The 24,080-nt window shown below is 45.9% G+C and overlaps 1 protein-coding gene across 5 annotated transcripts in view; it reads right to left on the bottom strand.

Moving 5' to 3' along the window:
- Nedd4l (NEDD4 like E3 ubiquitin protein ligase) overlaps positions 1–24,080 on the bottom strand; it is a 313,579-nt gene that overhangs the window by 152,115 nt on the left and 137,384 nt on the right. The window contains exon 1 of one of the 5 annotated variants that reach the window (XM_055622709.1): positions 8,647–8,708. The exons of the other annotated variants lie outside the window; for them this stretch is intronic. The gene's annotated coding sequence lies outside the window, so the exon portion shown is untranslated. Of the gene's footprint in view, positions 1–8,646; positions 8,709–24,080 lie in introns of those variants that run through there. 5 annotated transcript variants of the gene reach the window in all.

Genomic DNA, 24,080 nt, shown 5'->3' with positions numbered 1-24,080 from the left:
GTGCTACTCTTCATGTTGCTTCCCATCCCTTTTCAAAATAAAGATGTGTGAACCTCAGCCCAGATGTAAAAATGTTCACACACACAAAATTAATCCTTGCAGAGCTCTGAATAAAGCAAACAACCGAGAAAGTAGTGACCCTCAAATGTCTGCTGAGCCAACACGGGATGAGATACCGCAACAGCGACGACACGCCTGTCATGTTTGGGCTGCATGCGGGAGCAGCACGCATCTCCAGGGACATGTCCTCTCTCCCTGCAGCACCATTTGGGAACAGTCTGCTGGAATGCTGCAGGCAACGCCATCCCACTTCCCCTCAGGCAGCTCGACACTTGGCAGCCAAACTGAGTCATCCATCAATAATGCAAAGGCATGAACGGGGTCTCCTTCGGGCGAGCAGATACCTGATCTGCCACAAGCCACACAATGTAACAGATGGACCAAACTGCCAATTAATCCCTCCTAAGAATTACATTCCATATCTCATACTCTATCATTCTGAGGAGATTCTGAAAGTTAAATAGGTCCTATGGAGACCATAAAAAGGCAAGGGAAAAAAAATCAACTCTCCTCTTTTGTATGATTGCTAAAGATGTTAGAGGCATGGTGATCTGCCAGTACTTGAGTGTGCATAGAAATCACTCAGGGCTCTGATCAAAAGGCAGTCTCTGGTCCCAGTGTGAGATGGCCTGAAGCCAGCAATTCTACCCGTGAGTCTGAAGAGTGTCCAAAGGCAATCTGAATACAGCTGCCTTGGGAAAGAGTGCAGGCAGGCATGCAAGAGTACACAGACTCTTACCAAGAACTAATAAGACCTTAAAACAGGGGTGTGATGGTGTGCACCCATCACACAGCACACAGGAAGAGGAAGCAGGAGGTCAGAAGTTCAAGGTCACCTACCTGGGCTTGAGCTTTCTCTATATAGAAAGGGAGAGGGAAGAACTCGGACTTCCAAACTGGGTTCATTTGACCCCCAAAGCATACTCCTCCTCCAAGATCACTAACCATCAAGTGAGAGCCAAGTCTAATCAGTCTTGGGTTACACAGAAGGGGCCTCCCAGCCATCCATTGATTAAACACTTTAAGTCTCGTCCTGAGTAGTTTCTGAGAACTTGGCACAAGTTGTAGTATTTGGGAAGACGGAAGCTTAATCCAGAAAATGCCCCCACCAGATTAGCCCATGGGCAAGCACGTGGGGCACTGTCTTGATTAATGATTGCTGTGAGAGGGTCCTGACCACTGTGGGTGGTCACCCTAGGCTGGTGGTCCTGGGTACTGTAAGAAAGCAGGCTGGGCAAGTCACGGGGAGCAAGCCACTAAGCACCCTCCAAGGCCTCTGCATCAGCTCTGGCATTCCTGCCCCAACGACCCTTCCTGATAAACTACAGAGCCTATGTTCCTCTCCTTTTGCTCCTCTTGTTATTTTGAGCGTGGTGTTTTCTCACAACAGCAGAAACCCCCCAAGTAAGACAAACCCCAGCCCCCACCATCTTCCACACCTTGTTAATAAGGCTGATTACTGGAACACATCTCCTAAGCTAAACACATGGGGCTCATTCCCTTTACTGGAACTCTGTAGCCTACAACATAAAATCCAAACTTGTGGCATACAGTCTGCCCAGTTATAGAACCACCTGCTCTCCCGTTTGCTCAGCTCTGGCAGTGCCTGCCTTTCAACATCATCGTCCATGTGTTTCATTATAAATCCAACCAAATGGAACAAGCCTTCCTATCAGTTCTCCGCACACCACAATGCATTGTATGCTCGCAGTGCCCTGCCCTGCCTGCATATGCCCCTGAAGACAAACGCCATTGTTTCTGAGAAGATGTCCCAGCCCTTCACCCATATCCACTGGCAGGAACAGATCAGCAGAGCAACCATTTTTCTCTTTTTCAGTTTCTGCTCTTGTTCTGTGTGCTCTCTGGACACATGACCGTGTCTCAGTCATTTGTGTGTCTCATGTTGGAGTCACACAGTGAGTCCACAGTGATGAACTGCTTTGAGGGTAGGGTGCTGGTCCCAAGGCACATCAGGCATTTTATGAAATAGGGTAAGGCTGTGTGGGAGGGAGAGGTCAGCCTCCTCTTTGTATCGTGGGCTGTATAGATTCATATTCTGGGTGTAATGTTTCTAAGCCAGGAGTAATTTAGAGTGCCAGCCACACCAACAACTTCACTGGAGATTTCTTGGTTGTTCTGCTGATGCTGTCTAAAACAAAGAAATCCAATAACTGTGGACCAGAGGCTGAAAGTGAAGGGTAATCCACACTTAAAGAGTAACTAATAAGGGATTAAGGCTAATGAAACCACAGCAGAACATGTAACTGCAGCGTGTTGGACGCTGTAAACCAGATGTTTGGACACTGCACACCAGATTGGCAATTAGGTAGGATACCCACAGTGAGTAAAATCACCAGCTGTGCCAAGGAATAGCTACAAAGAGCTTCACTAAGTTACTGTGCAGGCAGATCTCTTCCTGTAACAGTGGCTAGGGTCAAACTGTAACCCGTAGAAAAACACATTGGAAAGGCTGGCAATTAACTTTGACCTCTAAGTACTAAGAGCCACCCAGGCAATTCCACTGTACCCAAGCATGAAGGTGGAACCGAGGTGACCTACCTTTAGTGCTGTATTCACAACTCAGGAGAAAGCGGGCCCTAACCAGCTCACTTCAGGATCATCAAGTCCTTGTGGATGGTTACTCACAGAAAGGCCACACAGAGACTTCCTTCCTGGATCCCCCTGGAGCCCAGCTTTCCCCTTTCCTCCCTTCATTTGTTACTCATGAGGCACCCACAACATGTCAATTGTCTAGAACCCCAGGGAAGAAGACAGAGGAAACTCCCTACCTTGTGGGGCTTGCATCCTAGCAGGAAGGGGCAATTAGAGACAGCAAACAATACAGAACAAACTATGTACAAAGGTCACGAGGTGATTAACAGGCGCAGGGAAAGCAGCAGAGAAGGGAGGACTCCCAGTGAAGGGGGATGCGGGCCACGGGGGGAACCTTTCTGGGGCTGTGGAGTGTATGGGGGGTACCTTGAAGGAAGTGTAACATGGATCACTAACAATTATCTATTTCATTAAAAAAGACCTTCCCCTCTCTCCTCCAGTGGCTGGCTTGGCTTCCTTGACTTGGGGTGACACAGGAAGGTGAGCACAGGAGTAAGATGCCCTCTGGAGTAAGAGATGCCCAGGTTTACATTCAGCTCTGCCACTTGGGACTCAAAACAGCCAGAAGTCACCATCTCCATTTCACTAACAGTGGCAAAATATCTATGAGCTGGGAGGCAGGTTTGTCTGCCACTCTAGCCCTGCGGAGCTGCCAGCTTTGGGGAGATGCCAGCCTGTTGGTGACATGGCTGTCACTGTATGCTGGCTCATGCCTCGTTCTCTTAAATACCTGAGGAAAACTTTCTTTGTTTCCAGCAGCGCTGGATGCAGAAATTCAGTCGAGAACGGAATTGCATCTCACATGGACTCACGCTTGCTTCTCTCCCTAGCATTTATCCTATAGGTGCAGAACAGCAATTTACCAAGCTGGACTCAGTAGCTGTGGTAAGAAATCCTAATACCAAGGGGAAGAAAACAGAATTCTGAGGTCACCTCATCTGACACAGCTTCTCAAGTGACCAACTGGAGACACCAAGAATCCTCTGTGCCAGGTCCTGAAGAAACTGAGGACAAATGGCTGTGGTGCCTACTTAACATAGCAAAGCCCCCGCTGGCCTCTGGGGCCACTCCCTACCCTAAACCTCTCCAGCTCAGGGACTTCGAGATTCCCTTCCCTTTCTTTCCTATGTAAACCTGCCATTTCGGCCACTGGTTCTCTTGATTCTCTTGGTCTTCTGCACTTAACTCCTGGGCCCCTCTCTTGCTACCCCCTCCCCTCGAATGGTCCTGTTCAGTCTGGACCCTTCCACAAGCTTCTGGGTGTGCTCTCCTTCCCTCACACGTACCACGAAGCCCTTCTTCTCAGCCATACCTAGGAGCAGTCATGTCCTCATTATCATTCACTGTGACCATCAACGAACCACACAAAACTTTGATGAGGCCAAAAAATTTACTTTATCCTGAGGCCTTCCTAACGGCTATGGAAAGAGGGTCCAGTTTCCCATATCAAACAGATAATTTTCAAGTACCCCCACCCGTGACAGGAAATTTGCTTTCCCAGTAGATATCTTTTCATTCTGCTCCAAGAGCAATGGCCACTCACCCTCTAGGCACGGTAGGTATGTTACAGTTTCCACTGGGGATTATGATTTTAGAGGTTTGTTTAAACAGGCTTCCTACCACAAACTCAGTGTCAGCCCCATCGTAAGGTCTGCTCTGCCAGACTGCTCAGCCAGACTGGACAATGGGAGGAGCCACCAGGAAACACACACACACACACACACACACACACACACACACACACACACAACCCAAACACTTAGAAAAGTACACCTGCTCATGTAATTGTCATTTCCTTTCCTCAACTGCTTTTCTTTATGGCTCCTAACCCTGTCATAAATACACAATCTGTGGACTTGATTATTATGGTTAGTCAGGCCTAACAGGCTGAAAGTTCCCTCTAGGCAGAGAGGCAAGTCCCTGGCTCAGGCCCTAATGAGCTCATGGCCCGTCCAGCACCTGTGTTGGGAGTGTTCCCCAAAGGACTCAGCACGCGTTGTGGCGGAAAAATGAGTGAGTTTCACCTTACAGTGGGTAGGCCACAGACCGACTAAGGAGTGTGCATTCTCAATAAGGAACGTAGGGGATGCTTTTTATTGCTTTCTGATCACATTTCTCCCCTTCCCTGAAATAAATAAGCAAAGCTAAATATAGACGTGTATAAACACAACAAAGTAGCAACTTAATTGCCACCCAGGGAGGGAGGACCAAAGATTAGGAGGCTGTGGAGAAGGCAGGAGGAGAGGACGCTGGAGCAGCCGTGGGCTGCAGCCCGCACCACTCACTCTTCTCTGCTCTGTCTCACTGCGGCTCCTGTGTTTTCTTTCCGTAACTGGGTACGGCTACATGGTGCTTTGTCGTTACATCTTCTGGCCCCGTGTCACGCTCAGACGCAAGTGTTCACGGCACTACTCCTAAGAGGCGATGAGTGCGCCATCTCTGGGGGTGATGGGGCCTTGACATGTGTCTTCTCCTGTCCCACCCTTTTCTGGGTGTGTCTCAAACACTCATCCCCACCAGCTTCTGTCACCTTTCTAGCAGCTGAGCTGTTCTTTCCTTTCGTAGAGGCAGAGCTCTCCTGGCGTACCCAGGAACAGAACTACTCTGTCTGGACTGAAGGTTTTGCCACCAACAGAGAATCAAAAAGCAACCTCATTAATTGAAACCGGCTACCAGAAATAGGCCACCTATTTTATCAGCCTGGTTAGGCTTACAAATCAAGTCTTCGAGAAACATCTTCACTCTGCCCAGTGCTATAGCACTGCTAATATATATGCTATCAAATAAACCAGGTGAAAATCAGAATATAACTTAAAAGATTGTCTGTTTGACAAAACCTGACAAGTGGAAGAAATGTATTCCTCGAGCAACTAAAGACAGCTACCATTCATTCTGAAGTGCTGAAGGAAGAAAGATACTATTTTTTTAGGCAATGAAAAAAGCAAGTGCTTCAATCATGTATTCAACTGAGTTAGTTACTTAAACACAATCCTAGACAGAACAAATCTATTTCAGATAAAACACTCATTGACCTCAGATCTCATTCTACTAAAAACCTCAACAAAAAGGCACTCTATCCAAAGTAGAATAGAGTTAAACTCTAAAAGCATGCCACACCTGATTCCTTTAAAGCCAGACTTCCTTGACCCTCAAGCTTACCTCCCGCTAATTTAGAGTTTTTTCAAACCTCCATACTGGCACAGGCCCAAAGATCCTGGGATCCTGAAAGGCCTCTGCTCAGGAATTCATGATCATGTGCCTTCCAAGCTGTGACAAGGTTGCTAGTCACCGACCGGGGTCAGAAGAGGCCATTTATAATCGCATGTGATCCCCGCCTGTAGCGGGCCCCGTGAGTAAGACCAGGTGAGTAAGCCAGCTTACATCACTGAAAGTGGGCTGCTGTAGGTAGTTCCACAGAAGCCGCTGATTACACTCGAATCTGGCAAGTCTGTGCTTTCACTGGGTCTGAAATCCCACACTGTTCACTGCCGGAGGGGGTGGTTCTGTGTCACGTGCTTCCCTAGAACCGTCCGCACATTCTTTCATTTTCTAGAAGGAAAACCAATCCTTTGTTTTCAGGGGCAGGGGGTGGGGTGGGGCACATGTCAGTTCAGCAGCTGGACACTGAGCCCTCTTCCAGTAACTGCAGTGAATAAAGCAGCTAACCTGTGCCTCTGCTGGGAGAGGCAGTTTGCCATACCTGACTACCATGCCATGGTTACAGCTGGGCAGATTCATTTCTGGTGCCCGCTGCAGGAAGAAGTGATTGGACCCCGGGATTTCAAGAGAGGTGGGAAACACAGTTGGATTTTCTGGACTGCTAGTGGGAATCTTGATTTGTGACTAGGCAGCGTGTCTTAACCTAATAAACCTTTGGGGTTCGCCTACAGGATATCTTGTGTATTGGATATTTATATTATGATTCGTAACAATTGCAAAATTACAGTCATGAAGTAGCAACAAAAATATACAGTTGGGGGGATCACCACAACTTGAGGACTAAACTGTATTACAGGGTGGAGGCATTGGGAAAGTTAAGAATCGCTGGCAGAGAGGACGAAAAGACTCCTGGGTCCTGACTATCCAATGCCCATCTGTGCCCCTCGGAATCAAATTAGGCCAGGTACAAGTAAAGCACAAATATTTACTGAGGTGAAGGCATGCCAAGTAGCCCTCTTCGGAACCCTGAGCTACCAGGGACACAGCCCAAACAGATTGTGAAAACGGTTGGAACATGTGCTGTTGCTGTGGATCCAAGGTGGATGACCTCACAAACCTGGATCCTAGGTGGGCCCTCTGTAAGTAGACCCTATGCAGAGTTACGAAATTATATCTTCACTAGCCAACTCTGGGGGCGCGGGGGGGGGGGTGGTGGTGGAAGATTTCTACCTGGCTCAGAAAAGGCTCTGTCAATAGTGTGTTTGCAAATTGCTTTGGAAAAGCCTAAGCAAGTTTACGTTAATCAAAACAAAATAAAACACCTACAATGCAATGTAGAAAATCAACCCACCATCCCCAAACACAACATATAAACAAGAAAGTCACCTTCCACACACCAGGCAAGCACACTTCTCAAGGGCAGAAGTTCGTGGCATCCCTGCCTGGGGTCTTCTCTTTTAAATAGTGCCACACACTGACGACTGAACATCCCAAACATGTGGTTTTAAGAGCCACGTTCAGTTGCAATAGTTTATTCCACAGTCTTCTTGAGAAGAAAAGCCAGTTTCCACGAAAACAAGGGCTGTGAAAACACAGCACCAGCTCCTGTTTCTTCTCTCTTGTCTAAATAAATTAAAAAGCCCTCTTTCCCCCTCATCTCCTGACACCAGTCACCGCATCCAGCTTTGCATGGCAAACGAACCTCACCTCGTCCTCCACACAGAACTCTGAAAATGGTATAAATTCTATTTTCTTTTATATAGTTCGGTTATTTGCCACCACCCCTCCCCCTGTTTGCCAGCATCTAATCCATGTACTTTTCAGTGCAAAATAAAGTGGTGACAACAAACTCAGATCTGACTATAGCTTTTAATCCGTCACATTTCTGATCCATTTTCATTCCCTTAGATCCTAGTTATCTTAACACAACACTTCAGAATACCCATGGAAAGTAACCAGGCTCGTTAATAGAAGGCGTGGCACACACTCATGTATTCCAGGCTTATAGACACACTACTAAACTGTTTGTGAATCATCAGACAGCAGAGAAACAAATATCACATGTTAATCACACCGAGTATTTGCATGCATGAGCAACATGCACGAGAAACGACAGCAAAACACGAAAGAACGTTTCAGTTGGATATGCTCTTGGCTTTCAGTCCAATTTTCTCAAAAAAAAATTTTTTTTTAAATAATTTCAGTTAGTTATAAATTACATAAGCCAAGTCCTAACGGAAGACTTCTGTGACGACCAGCTAATGACTTGAATGTAAACCGAGAATCTTCCATGTAAACCGCTGCCATGACCCAAGACAGTATTTCACGAGGACAGCTGGTACCTACCCCTTCTCCAGTGAAACGTCACAGAAATAGAGACACAACACGGGACACGAAGGTTTTTGACTTTCCTTCCCAAAGCAGTGACTTTTAAACCAGAGAACAATGTTCATAGAATGTAAGTGGTGACCGTTTTCATTAGATTTAAAAGATACCAGGAAGTAACCTTCCTGTGTTCCTCTGGGACACATGAACATTATGCCTTTTTCTAAACTGTCAAAACAGAGAAGAAAGCAAAAGAACGGACCTGGGTTCAGGTCACAGCCCCTTTCAAGTTTGCCTACCAAGGCTTTTACATGTAAGAGAGAAACTGGCTGGCTATCGCCAACGCTCAATAGCGTTTACAATGGAAACTCTTTGTGTGTGTAGAGTAACACCGCTGATATGAAAACAGTGTGACGACAAACTCAAACACCACGCCAATGGATGCCCTACACCCACATAATGAACTCACAGTGGCGCCTTTGTTCTTACCTGTAATTGTCCTCAAGAATCAAGACAAACAAGGCATGTGCTGCTGGAAAGTGCTGGGCCGGACTGGCGTTGACGAACGGCTACCTGGGCAACTCTGGGGCTCCCTATCTGCTCTTCTGCCTTCCTTGCTTCAAAGTGGTGTCTGCATGCACCTCTGTAGACACTCTGAACAGCGGCAGGTTTTAACACATCTGAGAAAGCCTGCCAGAAGCTTGCTGCTTTATGCTGATGATTCACCTCAATGACAGCCAGACCGGAATGCTTCTTGGTGGGAACTAGGAGTCGAGTCAAGCTCCGCCCTATCCCTAGCTGAGGGCAGGGTACCTCCACCCAGCTCAGCAATTAGCTGAGATCTTCTCACCCAGAGGCCCTACCTTAACGTTACCTACGATTGTTTTTACATATCGTTTTTTCACAAATGACGGTCTACCCATGTTGAACCCAGCATGGGATGTGAGCAGAGGTCATGTGATCTTGTGACTTGCCTATGTGTTTCTCTGGGCTGTCTGGCTCGCTTAGAGCACTGGTTCTCTGGGCGGGCAGGAGGATTAGCCTTCTGCCCTCCACTCACTTCACTCACTCAGGCTTTTGTCCTGTTCTTTTTTCTCTGGGCCCCACACAAAGCAGGTTGGAAATCACAACTTCCTGGCTCTCAGAGAGCTTAAAGTAACTACAAAAATAACCATCCTATGAATGCCACAATGAAAAGAAACAGCAGGTGAGACTGGGTATTTCAGGAAAGATGAGCCCTGCCTACAAACCCACAATCCCGGTTTTCAGGTCCATCAACCCCCCTCTGCTGCCCCCAGGTGTCCAGAGGTAAAGGAAGCTGGAGGGCTAGCTGCCTTGTCCTCTGTGTGCTGATCTCACTTGTCATTTGGACCGCCTGACCGACCACCTATCCTTGGTTTACCTTCTGTTGTGACAAACAGAGACCAGGAGCAACTTGTGGATGAAAAGGTTCATTTCCCCTACACTTCCTGATCATTGTCCACCACTGAGGAAAGCAAGGCAGGAGCTCAAGGCAGGAGCCTGGAGACACAGCCAAATTAGAAGCCATGGAGGTGTGTGTATGAGAGAGAGACACACACACACACACACAGAGAGAGAGAGAGAGAGAGAGAGAGAGAGAGAGAGAGAGAGAGATTCTTCATATAAACATAGAAGGCACTGGGCTGGAATCCTATCATGAAATGTCTTAAGTGTCAGCCTTGCAAACATGAAAACCACAGTTCCATCCTTCAGAAACTACATTAAAAAAAAAAAATCTGGGCATGGTAGCCTGTACTTATAATCCCTTCACTGGGGAACAACCAGATTATTGGAGCTCACTGGGTGGGCAGACTAGCCCGCTTAGAGAACTTCAGGTTCATGAGAGTACCTGACTCAAAGGACAAGGTGGGAGAAAAACACCAAGAGGGTGTTCCCCGGGCTCCACACAAGTGTGTACACATCCGAACACACGTTCGGTGTTCCCAAGGGTTCCCAAGTCAACTTAGTCCTCTGAGCTCACAGAAATCAGCTTATGCTGCACCAGCAGAGCAACTGACCAGTCATTAACAATCCCAGCATTAAATTAAGAAATGTTTATTTTTTAAAAAGAAAAGCTTTATTTACTTGTCAATTAGCAGTGGCCAGAAGTCTATATCCAATTCTTTTTGCCTATAAGAAGAAACTAGGACCCAACCACAATGGTGCTAAATCCGAGAGTGGAATCAACCCAAGGACCATGTTCCTACTAACTAAGGTAACTAGACCATCCTAGCAGCCTGATCTTCCTTGTTTTGTTTCCCCAAATTTATAGCGCCCCTACGTAGACTCCAGTGAAAGGTGACAAAGACCAGAGCTCAGATAACCAAGGGGCACAGGCAGGCCAGAGAATCTGTCTAAAATAGTTTAGCTTAGACTTCTCGTGTGGCTGTTGGTGGTGGGTCAGTGTTGGTTTGCCTCGGGAGGAGGCATCTCGTGCACCTGTAGGCTGTTGGTCAGCATCCTTGCCATGTCCACTAGGGAGCAGCTCTTCCTGGGTGTGGGACCTGAGAACATCTACAGATAGTGCTCAAAGTCCATGGGAAGCAAATGTGGCTCCAGATAAAGCCACCAGCTTAAAGACAGGACCTAGGGCAGAGCACAGTGGGGGGGTGGCCTTGGAGCCATGGGAGAAGGAAAGACGGCGTAGCTGTGGACAAGAAGAATCAAAGGACTATAATGGTGGCTCTAGCATTTCCCCAGTGGAAGCCAAAGAGGCACATACCAGGCTAAGAAAAGCAGAGGCTCACCAGATTTGATAAACAGGAAGAAGCTGATGTTTTCAGACTGCAGATGCCTCAGTTTCACAATATGGGCAACATGCAATCGGCACCTGGAGCAGAGGAAACAGCAGTCCTTCTTGGCATGGCCCAGAATTACCACTGACCAAGGAGAGGCCACAGGAAGGATACCTGAGGAATGACCAGGCAAGGGCCTGCCGGAGTCCTTCATTATTGAAATTCTCGGAGATGTTTCTTTTCCAAATGACATTTCAAACTATTATTTAATAATCACACCGAGGCTGCCCAGCTGTGTAAAAGTAAAACACGGAGAGCTATTCCCAGCCATTCTGGAGGCTGAAGCAGTAGGATCATAAATTAAAACCCTGCCTGAGATACAGAAGAGGCTCAGTACTAACCTTACTGAGATTCTATTTCAAATATAAAAAGTAGAGAAGGAGGAGGCAGAGGAAGAAAAAGGCGGAGGTAGAGGGCTCACCTAGCCCTGGGTTTAATCCTCAGGAATGCACATATAAAAATGACAATGTTGCCACAATTCTGTATTATTTGCAATTAAATGTGCAGCTTTGGATGACTCCCGGGTATTTCCGAACAACCTGTTCAACACTGTTTACTATTCTTAGACAACAGGGTTGTTTATAAGCCAGGTCTTATAAACATTACTAATCAAAACATTTGCTAAATGTGGATTCTGAAGAATGGAACTGAGGCCCTCCTGTTTGCAAGGCAGACACTTAGGCATTCCATGAAATGATCCTAGCTCAGTGTTTTTCATCTTTATGTGAAGAAGCAAACTGTTACTAACACACACGCATAAACACACACACACACACACACACATGCGCGCACTACACATCTAGGTCTTAGATCAGGATGCTCCAATGAAATATAAAACATGCATATTTATTATTTATTTATGGGTAATTGTGTATGTGAATGTGACTGTGACTGTGTGTGTGTGTGTGTGTGTGTGTGTGTGTGTGTGTACCAGGTGCATGCAGGTGCCCATGAGGTCCAGAAGAAAAAGAAGACTGGATACCCTGAAGCTGGAGTTAGAGTCAGTGGTAAGCCATCTGATGTGGCTGCTGAGAGCTGAACCTGGGTCCTCTGCAAGAGCAGCAAGTGCTCTTACACACTGAGCCGTCTATCTCTTCAGCCACAGAAAAGATAATTAGAGCTTAGCTAACATAGCCAAAAGGAAAATGAAAAGTTAAGAGTGACTTTAGTCAAAGCAAGAGCTTAAGAACATAAAATCTGAATTTCTTAGTACTCCAAAGATAGTTCAGGTTTCGAGTTTTTATTTGCTTTTAATCTTAAAAGGATCTGCCAACTCGTGAAATCTTCAGGGATTTTTTTTCCCCTAAAAAGCCTCCATGATTTATCTATAATATGCAGCTTATGAAAGTTATTAAAAATATAAGCTATCATGTTTACCATAAAACATTGTTTATGTCAAATTCACAAACTATTTCCATGTGGCTAATTACAGATATAGCCAAAGGGCTGGAAAGAAAGATAAGAAGGTGGTGGCCAATTTCACCTCCCAGGCTACTTGGATTTATAGGTAGATGGCTTGTATTTTATCTTTCCATTTAATCTTCTATGATTAATAAAGGGTATTTAAAAATGATGACACAACTGTGCACTGTCACTTCTTAACGAAGGGTGAGTAAGCAAATAAAGGGAACTCAGATGCTTCATGTAAAAGCCTGAATTTCTCTGTCTTGCTCAAAATCAGCTACAGTAGGAAGAAAAACTGGGACACTTGGTGGGGGAGGAAAGAAACAGAACAAAATAGGAGTGACATGGTGTAGGCAAAACTCTCTATGTAACACAGGCACAGCTCTGTCTCACTGGGTCTTGAATTTCTTCACAAGGTCTTCAAACAGGCTCTCCTGTCTTGGTTTGGCTTTTAGTTCCAGTGCAGCCAGGCACAATGGCACACGCCTGTAATACCAGCACTCAGGAGGCAAAGGCAGGTGGATCTCTTGGAGTTCAAGGCCAGCCTACTCTACAAAGCAAGTCCAGGACAGCCAAGGCTACACAGAGAAACCCTGTCTTGAAAAACAATGACAAAAACAAAAGATACAGAAAAGAGGATGGGTACACTCCTGTCTACAAGCACAGCAGGGTAACATTAATAGCATCAGGGATTGGTTTTCTTCCATAGGATGGGCCAGTCTTTGGTTGTCCATTCCCTCAATCTTTGCTCCACTTTTGTCCCTGCACACCTTGTGGGCAAGGACAAATTTTGGGTCAAAGGTCTAGCATAACTCCTCTGAGAGGCTTCACCCAGCAGCGGATGGAAAATAGATGCAGAGACCTACAGCCAAACATTAGACAGAGCTCAGGGAATCCGATGGAAGAGTGGGAAGGATTGAGGGGCCCAGAGGGGTCGAGGACTCTACAAAAAGACCTGCAGAGTCAACAAACCTGAGCCCATGGTGGCTCACTGAGCCTGAAACACCAACCAAAGAGCACACATGGACTGGTCCTTGGCCCGTAAACATAGGTAGCAGATGTGCAGCTTGGTCTTCATGTGGGTCCCCTATGATCACCTCATTATGCACTTATCTCAGTGTAGAAAAAGGAGGAAAGAGCTGGATTCCCCAAATACCATTTAGTGCACAAGGCTGTACACCTCTCTGCCCAAAGCACATGAACCCCAAATCTGTATCCCTGAGAGTCCCTGCTGTTTGGCAGCTATAAACAGGTACTAGTCTGTGAAATGACCATGTTCCTGATTTTGAGTTTTCAGGACAGTTACCTAGAACCCAAACACACAGCCAAATTCCATGACAGGCCACACAACACTGGCCCATCTCCAGCTCCTTTTCACTTGGAGGTCTAAAGGGCAAAAAAGACCTCAATGGAGCTTAGGCTCTGCCTCTTCATTGCTCACCCCCACCTCCCTAACCCCCACTCCCACCCCCAGGCTATTGCAACAGCCTCCTAACAAGCCTGGGGCTGTTCTCACCTGCAAGCTACTCCCATTTCTGGCAACAAAGAGGCCCACTTCCTTCTACCTCAACCATAAAAAAATGCAAATTCCTCAGTGGTCCACAGCACCCTGGCAATGCCCACTCCCTAAACCTCATTTCTATCACTCTCCCCAGCCCCACTGGCCTCACTCTCACTCAAGTTCACTTCTACCTGCCTCTTTCTGAATGTGTCTCCCAAGTCTCCCATTCTTGAAGGAAGCTCAATGACTCCCTATGCTGACAGGAACATAAGTAAGAATGGAATAAAATATGGAACAAAGTATTCAGGTCTCAAAATTCTTTTAGTTAGTACTCCCATTTCCAAAGAAGAAACACCAAAATAAGATCCAGCTTAAAACATTTTGTTTTTGCACAGAGATATTCACATCTTTTTCCACTTAAAAAAAAAAAAAAAAAAGAAATAAATAAAAACAAAAAACTAGAAACTTCCAACAGAAACGACAAAATAAGAAACTGAGTGCTCGGAAAACAGAACGTCATTATGTAGCACATGGTGGACTGAGTGATGATGTTATGAGGGCAATCAGAAAAACCCACATTCCCTCCCAAAAGATAAACAGAAAGAAGCTCCCCCAGTATGCACTCATACTGTGGTTGATACAGTTTTTTTCCCCCATTTGTGTTAGAAACTTGTGTAATTTTTCCAATGAGAGGGGAAAACCCCTTATCTTTAACAAGAACAAATAATGCTAAGAAAAAAAAATTAACTTTCCAAGTCACCATAGAAGGAATATATTGAAAAGCACGATGTTAAAAATGTCTACCTAATAAAAGATACAATAAATCAAGTGTGAGCATCGGTTGCATAAAGTGGCCAAATCCACTTGTTCCCTTTTTACAAAGAACTTTAAAAAAAAATTCAATAAAAAAATTAACAACCGGGAGGAAAATGGACAAAAGGCTACAAGTGGTGCTTTATAAGAGAGAAAATAAGAAAGCACCAAGAGTACTGGACACTTCAGCTGATTAAAGACAGAAGAGCGATGAGTCCTCCTCTGCAGGCTGGCAAAGTGGAAAAACGGATCAAACAGGGTAATGCCAAGCACAGGAGAGAAGCTGCTTTCCGCACTAGCTGGCACCAGCGGGAACCAGAGGGCAACTTCCCAGTGTCTACTCTGAACGGTCTCCCCGGGCTCCTGTCTGAAAGGGTACTTCCCCCAGATGGGTGGTGCTGTGTGGGGAGCCAGGCTGCTTGGGGAGCATGTCCTGGGCTTTGAAGGTTATACTTCACTCCCACCCCCTGGCTCCATTCTGCCTTTTCTGTTTCCTGGTTTGCACTAAAAAGCTCTCACCGCCTTGAACTTCACCTTGCCTGAAACGACTGAGGCCAAAGTACCTATTCCTTAAGCTTGCTCTGGGGAGGAGTGGGGGTGACACATGTATTCTTATGCTTCCCTGGCCACTGTTTCTCCGAGGCCGTGCACCTGCTTTTTTGGCACAGTCTCTCGCTGGCCTGGCTAGCTGGTCAGCGCCTCCCAGGGTCCCACCTCTCCATCTCACCGGCACCAGAATTACAAGTCCAGCTCAGCACTCCCAGCCTTTTGTTTTCACCTGGGCTCCAGGGGTGATAAACTATAATCATTGGAGCACTTTACCGACAGAACTCTCTGCCTAGCCTCACACTGGGAAATGTTCAAAGCCCCTTTGATCCAAGATTCAAGTCTAGTAAATTTATTTTTTTCTTTCTAGAAACCACACATGCATCGAGAAACACCACGGGGTGGGGTTTCAAGATAGGGCAGATGTTGGAAGATATCCTAGCTAAACTGTTGGAGCTTTTAAAAACACCCAAGCCATTTCAAGTTCTGGAAAGCACTACACAGACAGGGTCTCAGAAACACACACACACACACACACACACACACACACACACGGAGAAAATTTAATTAATATGCTCAGAAAATCCGGAGGCTATGAGGAGATCAACTCAAGAGCACGCTGGAATAAGAAGAAAGAATCCATGGTCTAAGAGAAGGAAGCCAGGATTCCTAACCTCAAACCACAGGGGCCTCTGCAGCTTCCTCCACAGGGAAAACATGGAGTGCAGTTTACACTGAAGCTAGATGGGTAGCGGCTCAGCTGTTAATCAGGCGCGGGGGAGAGGTTTGGCAATCCCTGCTATCCCATTCCTTGTCACCCCCATCAACCTCTGCTCCACTCCCCCAGCTCAGAACAGGAACATCTCCAGCTTTCCTCCATGCTCACACTTTGAAGTCTCATGAGATCAAAGGCAGCCTGACACACCGCTGGCTGAGCTAATTCCTCCTGAGGATGGCTGTGTGATACTACAGAGCACAAATGTTCCATAAGCCAGTCATTTCCAACCGATGGCCGTCCCTATCGGTAGTAGCTCTCCGCTGAAATGGCAAAGTAGATCTGTTTATACGTAGGACTGTACATGTATTTTAATTTCTAAAAGATAACTGGGCGAAAGGTGCAGGGAAGTCAGTGAATTTTACTGTCACATGCACTGTGGCGTGCTCCGTGACAGAGCTCAGGGTGAGCCACGCTGTTTATCAGGGTGTGATAGTTAACCTTGGTCTCTGGGAGGCACCTTGGAGGTTACACAGGCAGAGCTGTAATTCCATTTTTAGAGTATTGACCAAGGGGAGGGCCTGCCAACATGGGGGCACAGGGGCTGGGCCCTGCATGGAAAAGGGAAAGAGCAGGAAGCTTGCTCCTGACAGGTATGACATTGCTCTACTTCCTTCCTTTGCAAGATTCAGACTTGCTTCAGGCCCCAAATAATAGCACCAGCTATCCAAGGACTGAAATCATGAACTAAGTCTTTCCTCCATTAAAACTGTCAGCCAGGTGATGGTTCTGCAGGTAAAAGGGCTTTCTGCCAACGATGACAACCTGAGTGTGAGGAAAGATGAGAAGCAACTCTCACAAGCTGTCCTCGGACCAACACACACACACCTTAAATAAATAAATGTGATAACAATAAAGACGGCTGCCAGGCTGTTGGTTGCTGTGACTTAACACAATCAGTATCACAGCAATATCTACAACATCCTACCAATGAGGATGATTCTCTATTCTCTCTACTCGGCTGGGTTTCAAGCGATGTCTCCTTTTACTCTGCACTTCCTACTGAGAGGAACTTTTTTTTTTAAAATAGGTTGGCTGGTTGTCTGCATCCATTCTCTGTGCTTTACACATTTTGTTTTATTTTGAGACAGTCTTGTTACTCATCCAACCTGCAGTCTTCCAGCCTGGGATCACAGGTGCATGCCACCACCCTCAGCTCATGCTTATTAATATATTTCTTATTTGCTTTTCCTTCGAATGTGCGGTTCTTATCACTTTCTAAGTTACCAGTATGCTGGAAAAAGGAACCCTCTGTTACTATTCTTTCACCACTTAAATCACGTATCTTTTACCATACAAGGTTTTTCCCTTAAAATATGCCTCGAAACTCTAGAGCTTATCTACATCAAATTTCCCTCAAGTCCTCCCTCCCACCATGATTTTACAGTTTCTGACATTTGCTTCTTAAAAGCTGAGCTGACTGAAGGCAGCTGGGTTTCGGAAGATTCCGGGGTTTATTTCTCACAGCACTGACAGCATCATCCCTGCGTCATTCCTGTCACCCCCACTCCATACGAAGGGATGACGGAGCCTCGTCTGTCCATCACAGAGCGTGTTTTTCTCAACACTGCATAAGTCTCCATCTCATCGTATGTGAACTCCCCCTCACACAGGGAGGCAGCCATGCATTATCCGTCTGGCTCCGTTAAATTCTTTGGACTCCCGAATCCACGTGGCTTTGACCATGAAAACTCTCCTCAATCTACTGTAATCAGAGTGAGCCCAATCCACGCTCACTTGTTTTTCCTCTTTCATACTCATCTTGGCTTCTCCAGAAGTATGCATTTATCCTTTAGTATAAATATCCGGATTATTTTCATTAAAAAAAAAAAACACTCTGAACGTCTAATTAGAATTGAAATAAATTTACTTATTCATTTGCATTAAATGCATTCATGTGCTTGATATTTTCATCCCTTCAGATTTGGTTTCATCATAGTTTTCACTAAGAAGGATGTAGAATTAGTGTGCTGGTTAGTGAGTTTTTGTTGTTGTTTATTTTGTCAACTTCACACAAGCTAGGGTCATCTGAGAAGAGGGAACCTCGATTTGGAAAATGCTTATCACGTTGTGTCTAGGCAAGCATGTAGAGGGCAGGTCCTTGGTTAATGCTTGATGTTAAAGGTCACTGGGGTGGTGCCAACCCTGGGCAGGTGTTTCTGGACAGTACATGAAAGCAGGAGGAACAAGCCAGCGAACGGTGTTCTTCCATGGCTTTCGTTCCTGCCTCCAGCCGTCCTTGAGTTCCTGTCCTCACTGCCCTTCATAATGGACTACAACTGTTAAAATTGAAATAAACGTTTTGCTTCCCAGGTTGCTTTGTCATGTTGTAAAACACATCAACAGGGGGGAAAATTAAGGCAAACTTTACCGAGAGTGTGGAAGATTGCTGTAGAGGATGCGGCTGTGGAGGTGTTCAGAACTGTGGGCTGAAAAACAGTCACTGAGTGATCAGTTTAATGGGCTGTTCCGTAGGAGCTGTGAAGATAAGAATGTTGAAAGCTGTGCATATGATGGAGGCCTGGCTTGTAAAGCTGCAAAGGAAAGTTTGAGAGTCCCTTTAAGACCCTATTGGGACCATATTTTAAATTAAGAGCCGTGGTTCTGGTTAGCTGGGGCTGTGCTTTAAGAAACCAGCTGTGGCTTGGCAAAGTGGTGCATGCCTGTAATTCCAGCACTCTGGGAGGCAGAGGCAGGAGGATCTCTGTGAGTTGGAGGCCAGTCTGGTCTATAAAGTGAATCTAGCACTGCCAGGGCTACACAGAGAAACCCTGTCTTGGGAGGGGGGAGAACAAACAAACAGCTCTGTGCTACCCCTTTGTTTTGCTGGAGCACCCACACCTGGTTGCTAGGGCTGGGAGATTAGCGGTGATTAAGAAGAGGCCAGCATCACAGAGGTGCAATCTTCTGAGAAGTGGTTGCTCACGGTCAGCAGCCGGAAGCCGTCGCCAAGGTCGTCGTCCCTCATGTTGGCAGCTGAACTTAGTAACACGTAAGTTTCTCAGGGGGTGCTGGTTTCTAAGGTGTGAGGTTGTCATGGAGACCAGCTGAGGACTGACACCGTGGGAGACCAGGAGAAGCCACTGGTGTTGGTGCAGCCTCAGGCGCAGTAGAAACCCTGGGATAGGAGGGGTCATGCAGAGAAGATGGGGCTTGGAACCACGTGACATGGTCCGAGTACCTGAAGATAGCCTGGGGACGACTATTGGTGAAGATGCAGCCCAGTTGCAACAGAGACACCAGAATTTCAGAGATGCCGGGACCATGGGATGAGCAACAGGGACAGCTACAACTGTAGAGTGAACCCGGTCTGAACCGATGAGACAGGCTATGCGTCCTGTGAATGGCAGAGCTCAAGAGGAGCCCAGAAGATTGAGTGAATCTCAGAAGGAGGACATTGACTGGCATGATTTAATTTATATTGCTGGGTGTTGGTTTGGCTGTGCCCTGGTTCTAAAGCGAACTCTGGACTTTCAGAGTGGCCTTGGATCTTCAAAAAGCCTTTGGATATTTTAAGAGAGCTGAACTTTTAAAGTATTTGAATAGTTTTTAGAGACTGTGGAATTTAAAAGTCATACTATATTTTATATTATTATATTAACATGAGATCCTGGTGACAAAACAGGAATTCTAACGGTGGAATATTTGTGTGTCAAGCTGACAAGAGGTCAATTGTGCCCCTTAATATTTCATTTTGTTTTGTTGTTGTTGTCAACTTGACACAAGCTAGGGCCATCTGGAAAGGGGAAATCTCCACTGAGCAAATGGTCTCCTTAAGATTTTCCCGTAGGCAAAGTACATTTTCTTGACTAATGATTGATGTGGGATGGCTCAGATCACTGGGGTGGTGCCACATCTGGGCAGGTGGTCCTGGATGGCAGGCTAAGCAAGCTAGCTAGTAAATGGCTTCTGCTTTATTTCTTGCCTCCAGGTTCTTGCTCTGGATTCCTGTCCTGACTGCCTTCAGTGATGGAGGGTGAGCAGAGAGCTGTAAGATGAAAGAAATAACCATTTTCCTCTCCAAGTTATTTCTGGTCATGATGTTTTATGAAGCAACAGAAACCCCAACTAAGGCAAATGCTTGCCTTGCATTTCCATGCATCTGTCTTTGAAAGAACAGGATTTTTCTTAAAATGTTTACTTGTTGTTTTTCAAATCTAGCCCCCCTGACAATTCTCATTGGTTTTAGAAACTGCTTTTCCTTATAATTGGTGTGCTCTTGGAATTCCAGGCACACCAATTGTACAAGGGGACATCCTTGCGGTTACTAATTGCGTTTGTGTATACAGTTTGAGAGTCCTGACTTTTAAATATCTGCTGTTGTGATGCTCGAGCACACACACACACACACACACACGCACGCACGCACGCACACGTGTGGGTGTGCCTTTGTTAATTTTTTTCCCTTTCTAGTTTGCTTTTTTCAGACTTACTGTATTCGAAATAGCTACTAACTGTATCAGCCAGCTTTCCAGCCTACGTTGTCCTGGTAAGTGCACATCTCCTTTGATATATTAGTGCAACTGATGACAACAAGAAAAGTCCCCAGTCCTTAAACACCCCAGGTTTCCCTGGAAGGAGGCACTGACTATATTGCATTAGCCTTTTAATAATGTGCTCACTAATCTATTGGTGAACATGTTGTTGTAAACTTCTTGCACACATAATCATAGTCTACAATTCTTAAATGTATCAATGGGGCCACAGTGATGGCTCGGCAGTTGCTCTTACAGAGGACTGGGTTTGGTTCCCATTATGGTGGCTCCTAAAAATTAAAACAAAAAAACAAAACAAAAAACCACTTCAAAGTGTATCAGTATTTTATTGTTTGATAATTTCAAAAATGCATACAATATATTTTTATAAAATTCACCACCCATTCCCTCACTTCTTATCCCCTCCACCATCTGCCCTGCCAAGGTCATATGCTTTTTATTTGTTTATTTTTTTAAATACTACCAAAGCTGATTCTCTAAGTGAGCTTGGAGTCTGTCTGTGCTTCACTATGTCTCTGAGTAGTGTAAATAATTCCCAAACTTTGTGTTCTTTAACGTTTAGCTAAAGTAGCTGGGGGCGGGGGGCATGAAGCCATGCAGTCTGTCTGCCCTTTTCCATGACAACGCTCAGCTGCCCTACTTGTCTCTTCTATAGAAACTGGTCTATCCAGCTTTACCCTGGTTCTTGGATCTGTTTTGGCCATTGGTATGTCACTAATGAATCAGCCCTGTGTTTTCAAGTGTGTTGGCTGGGGCTACGTATGGCACTTTCCCGTGCATTCTGCTGCCCGCCCACCGTGCGCCCCGTACCTTTTCTCTTCCTATTAGCATTGCCTAATTCTTTTTATTTGTTTGTTTTCTGAGCAAGGATCTTGCTATCGAGCTCAGACTGACCTGAAACTCGGGATCCTCCTGCCCCCACATCTTTCTCACTCTGTTTTAAAGGACTTTGTGGAAAATAAGAAACGGCATTTGCTCATCACCCATGCAGGGCCTTACGTGTCTGACAAGGGCACTGGACTTGTACTTTCCTCCCTGCAGAACTCACCAAGGCAGAAAGGCTTGCCTTTGTGTATACATAAGGGAGGGGCATTGTTTATACTGTTATCTCGAGTGCAAAAGGAATGTACAAAGGCCCTTGGGTTGCCAGACCGAGCCAACGTGTTCTAAGCCACTGATGGCTTTTCTGGGCCTGGTATCAGTGGCACGGCCATTCTCCCACAATGCTGTTCTCAGGGCTCATTCACTTAGTCACCCTTCTGGGTCCCTACTATGGATTCCTGCCTGTCATCCTTGGGATCAGGAGTTTGCCACTTGTCCTTTTGACTAGTCAGCTGCCAGATTTAGTTAGCTTTTCGGGGCTTTGTTTTGTTCCTATTTTAACTTTCACCTTTATCTGTTAATTTCTCTGTCATTTGTTTGTTTTGCCAATTTTCTATTTGGTTCACCTTTCAAATTCTTACAGAACAAACCACTCCTTAAGGTGATTTTGGATCCCCCAACCTTTAATGCTAAAGGCAGCTTCCCTTGTCTAGATATTCTATAATATTAAGAATTTTCACAAAGAACAAGAACAAAAATTACCACTGGTGGAAACAAAAAGTTTTAAGAGTCTTTAGTTTAGGCTGCCCTAGAAAATCCTTATGTAGCCAAAGAACCTTGAACTTCTGACCCTGCAGCCTGTACCACCTGAGGGCTGGAATTACAAATCTACACCTCACACATGGTTTATATCAGATGAAAGTTTTAAGAGCCATGCAATTAGGTCAGGGTATGAGCACAAAGCTGGCCTTCTCAGAGCAGAGTAATAGCAAGCCAGCGGGACGAGAACAGCAACATGGGGTTAGCTAGGGTTACTATTGCTGTGATGAAACACCATGACCAAAAGCAACTTGGGGAGAAAAGGGTTTATTTCATTCACAGTTCCGTCACAGGCTCACCACCAGAAGCAGTAAGAGCAGGAACTCAAGCAGGGCAGGAACCTGGAGGCAGGAACTGTTGATGCATAGGGCATGGGGCAGGAAGGGCAGGGCTGCTCACTGGCTTGCTCCCCATGGCTTGCTCAACCTGCCTTCTTACAGAACCCAGGACCACCAACCCAGGGATGGTACCACCCACACCGGGCTGGGCCCTCCCTCATTGCTCACTAATTAAGAAAATGCCATACAGGCTTGCCTACAGCCCAATCTCATGGAAGCATTTTCTCAACTGAGGCTCCCTCTTCTCTGTTGACTCCAGCTTGGGTCAAGTGGACATACAACGATCCAGCACACAGGCCAAATCTAGGCACAATCATCACCTCCCTCTCGCAGCACCATGCGGCTGTTAGCCTGCGTTCTACATTCTGGAAAAAGTGGCTGTGTTGTTAGACAGGTCTAAAAGAAATATATAGCATCTGCTGGTGGTATATGACTTTGATTCCAGCAATAGACAGTCAGAGGGAGGCAGGGCACCGTGAGTTCAAAGCCAGCCTGTTCCAGATTAGCCAGGGCTAGAAGTGATACCTATCATAAATAAAATAAATAGCCACAAACAAACAAACACAGGCAAAAAGAAATATAAACTACTCCCAGAACAAATCCTGCAGTCAATATGGATTTCTGCCTGGTCTTATTCAGCCCATCGGAGGACCGGGGAAAGCAGTGTTACAACGCCTGGTCCACACTACCCTGGGTTCAATACCCAGCACCACTTAAAAAAAACCACTTGTACCTGTACCTGTACCTACATTAAGCTACTTCTGGACTCTGACTGGACAAAGACCTGCTCTTGGGACACTGTGTAAGCTTACAGCAGAGGAATTTATGGCTCATGCCAGTAACTTGGGAGAATGAGAACAATCAGTCCTTCTAAAGCCACTGTGCTCCCAGGCTCAGTCCATACACGCTGTGAGAAGAGACCTCATCTCAGCAGAAATGGACACTGAAGGTCTATGTATCCCAGGCTGGGCTGTCTAAAAGGTTCGGACCTACCAGGAAGGCCCTCTACAACCACAAGCCCTGATGCTAGACCCTTAATTCTCACTGTGGGGATTTCAGAGGTGTTACAGGTCTCAACCTGGCTGGAGGCATTTGAGAATGACACTCAAACAGATTCACATTCATCCCTGCTCTATTAACTCAGAATTAGTTTATGATCTAGAAAGAGTTCCGGCTTTGTGCTTCCATTTTTAGACCTCATGACAAGAGAATGAGAAGGAAGCTCAAACCGCTTTAAGGGAATACATTTTAAAGGCTCTGACTCATGACAACAATTAGCATGCTAATAATTTATCTAGGAACTAAGCAAAACCCCTTTTTCTGGGCTGCTAGCCGGTACTTATGGCAGAAGCCCAAATAAAATTTGGTATCATCTATACTTCTTTCACGTTGTTTTTTTGTTATTGTTTTGGTTTGGTTTTTTGTTTGTTTGTTAGGTTGGTTGTTTGGTTTTCTGAGGGAGGAGGTTGAGACAGGGTTTCTCTGTGTAGCCTTGGCTGTCCTGGACTTTGTAGACCAGGCTGGCCTTGCACTCACAGAGATCCTTCTGTCTCCCCCTTCCTGGGATCAAAGTCCTGTGCCACATTCCTGAAC

Source organism: Psammomys obesus, unplaced genomic scaffold (genome assembly GCF_907164565.1).
Source record: "Psammomys obesus unplaced genomic scaffold, mPsaObe1.curated_primary_1811, whole genome shotgun sequence".
In the NCBI taxonomy this organism is placed as follows: Eukaryota; Metazoa; Chordata; class Mammalia; order Rodentia; family Muridae; genus Psammomys; species Psammomys obesus.
Note: the sequence above shows the minus strand (reverse complement) of the source record. Positions and strands in the feature narration are given on the sequence as shown.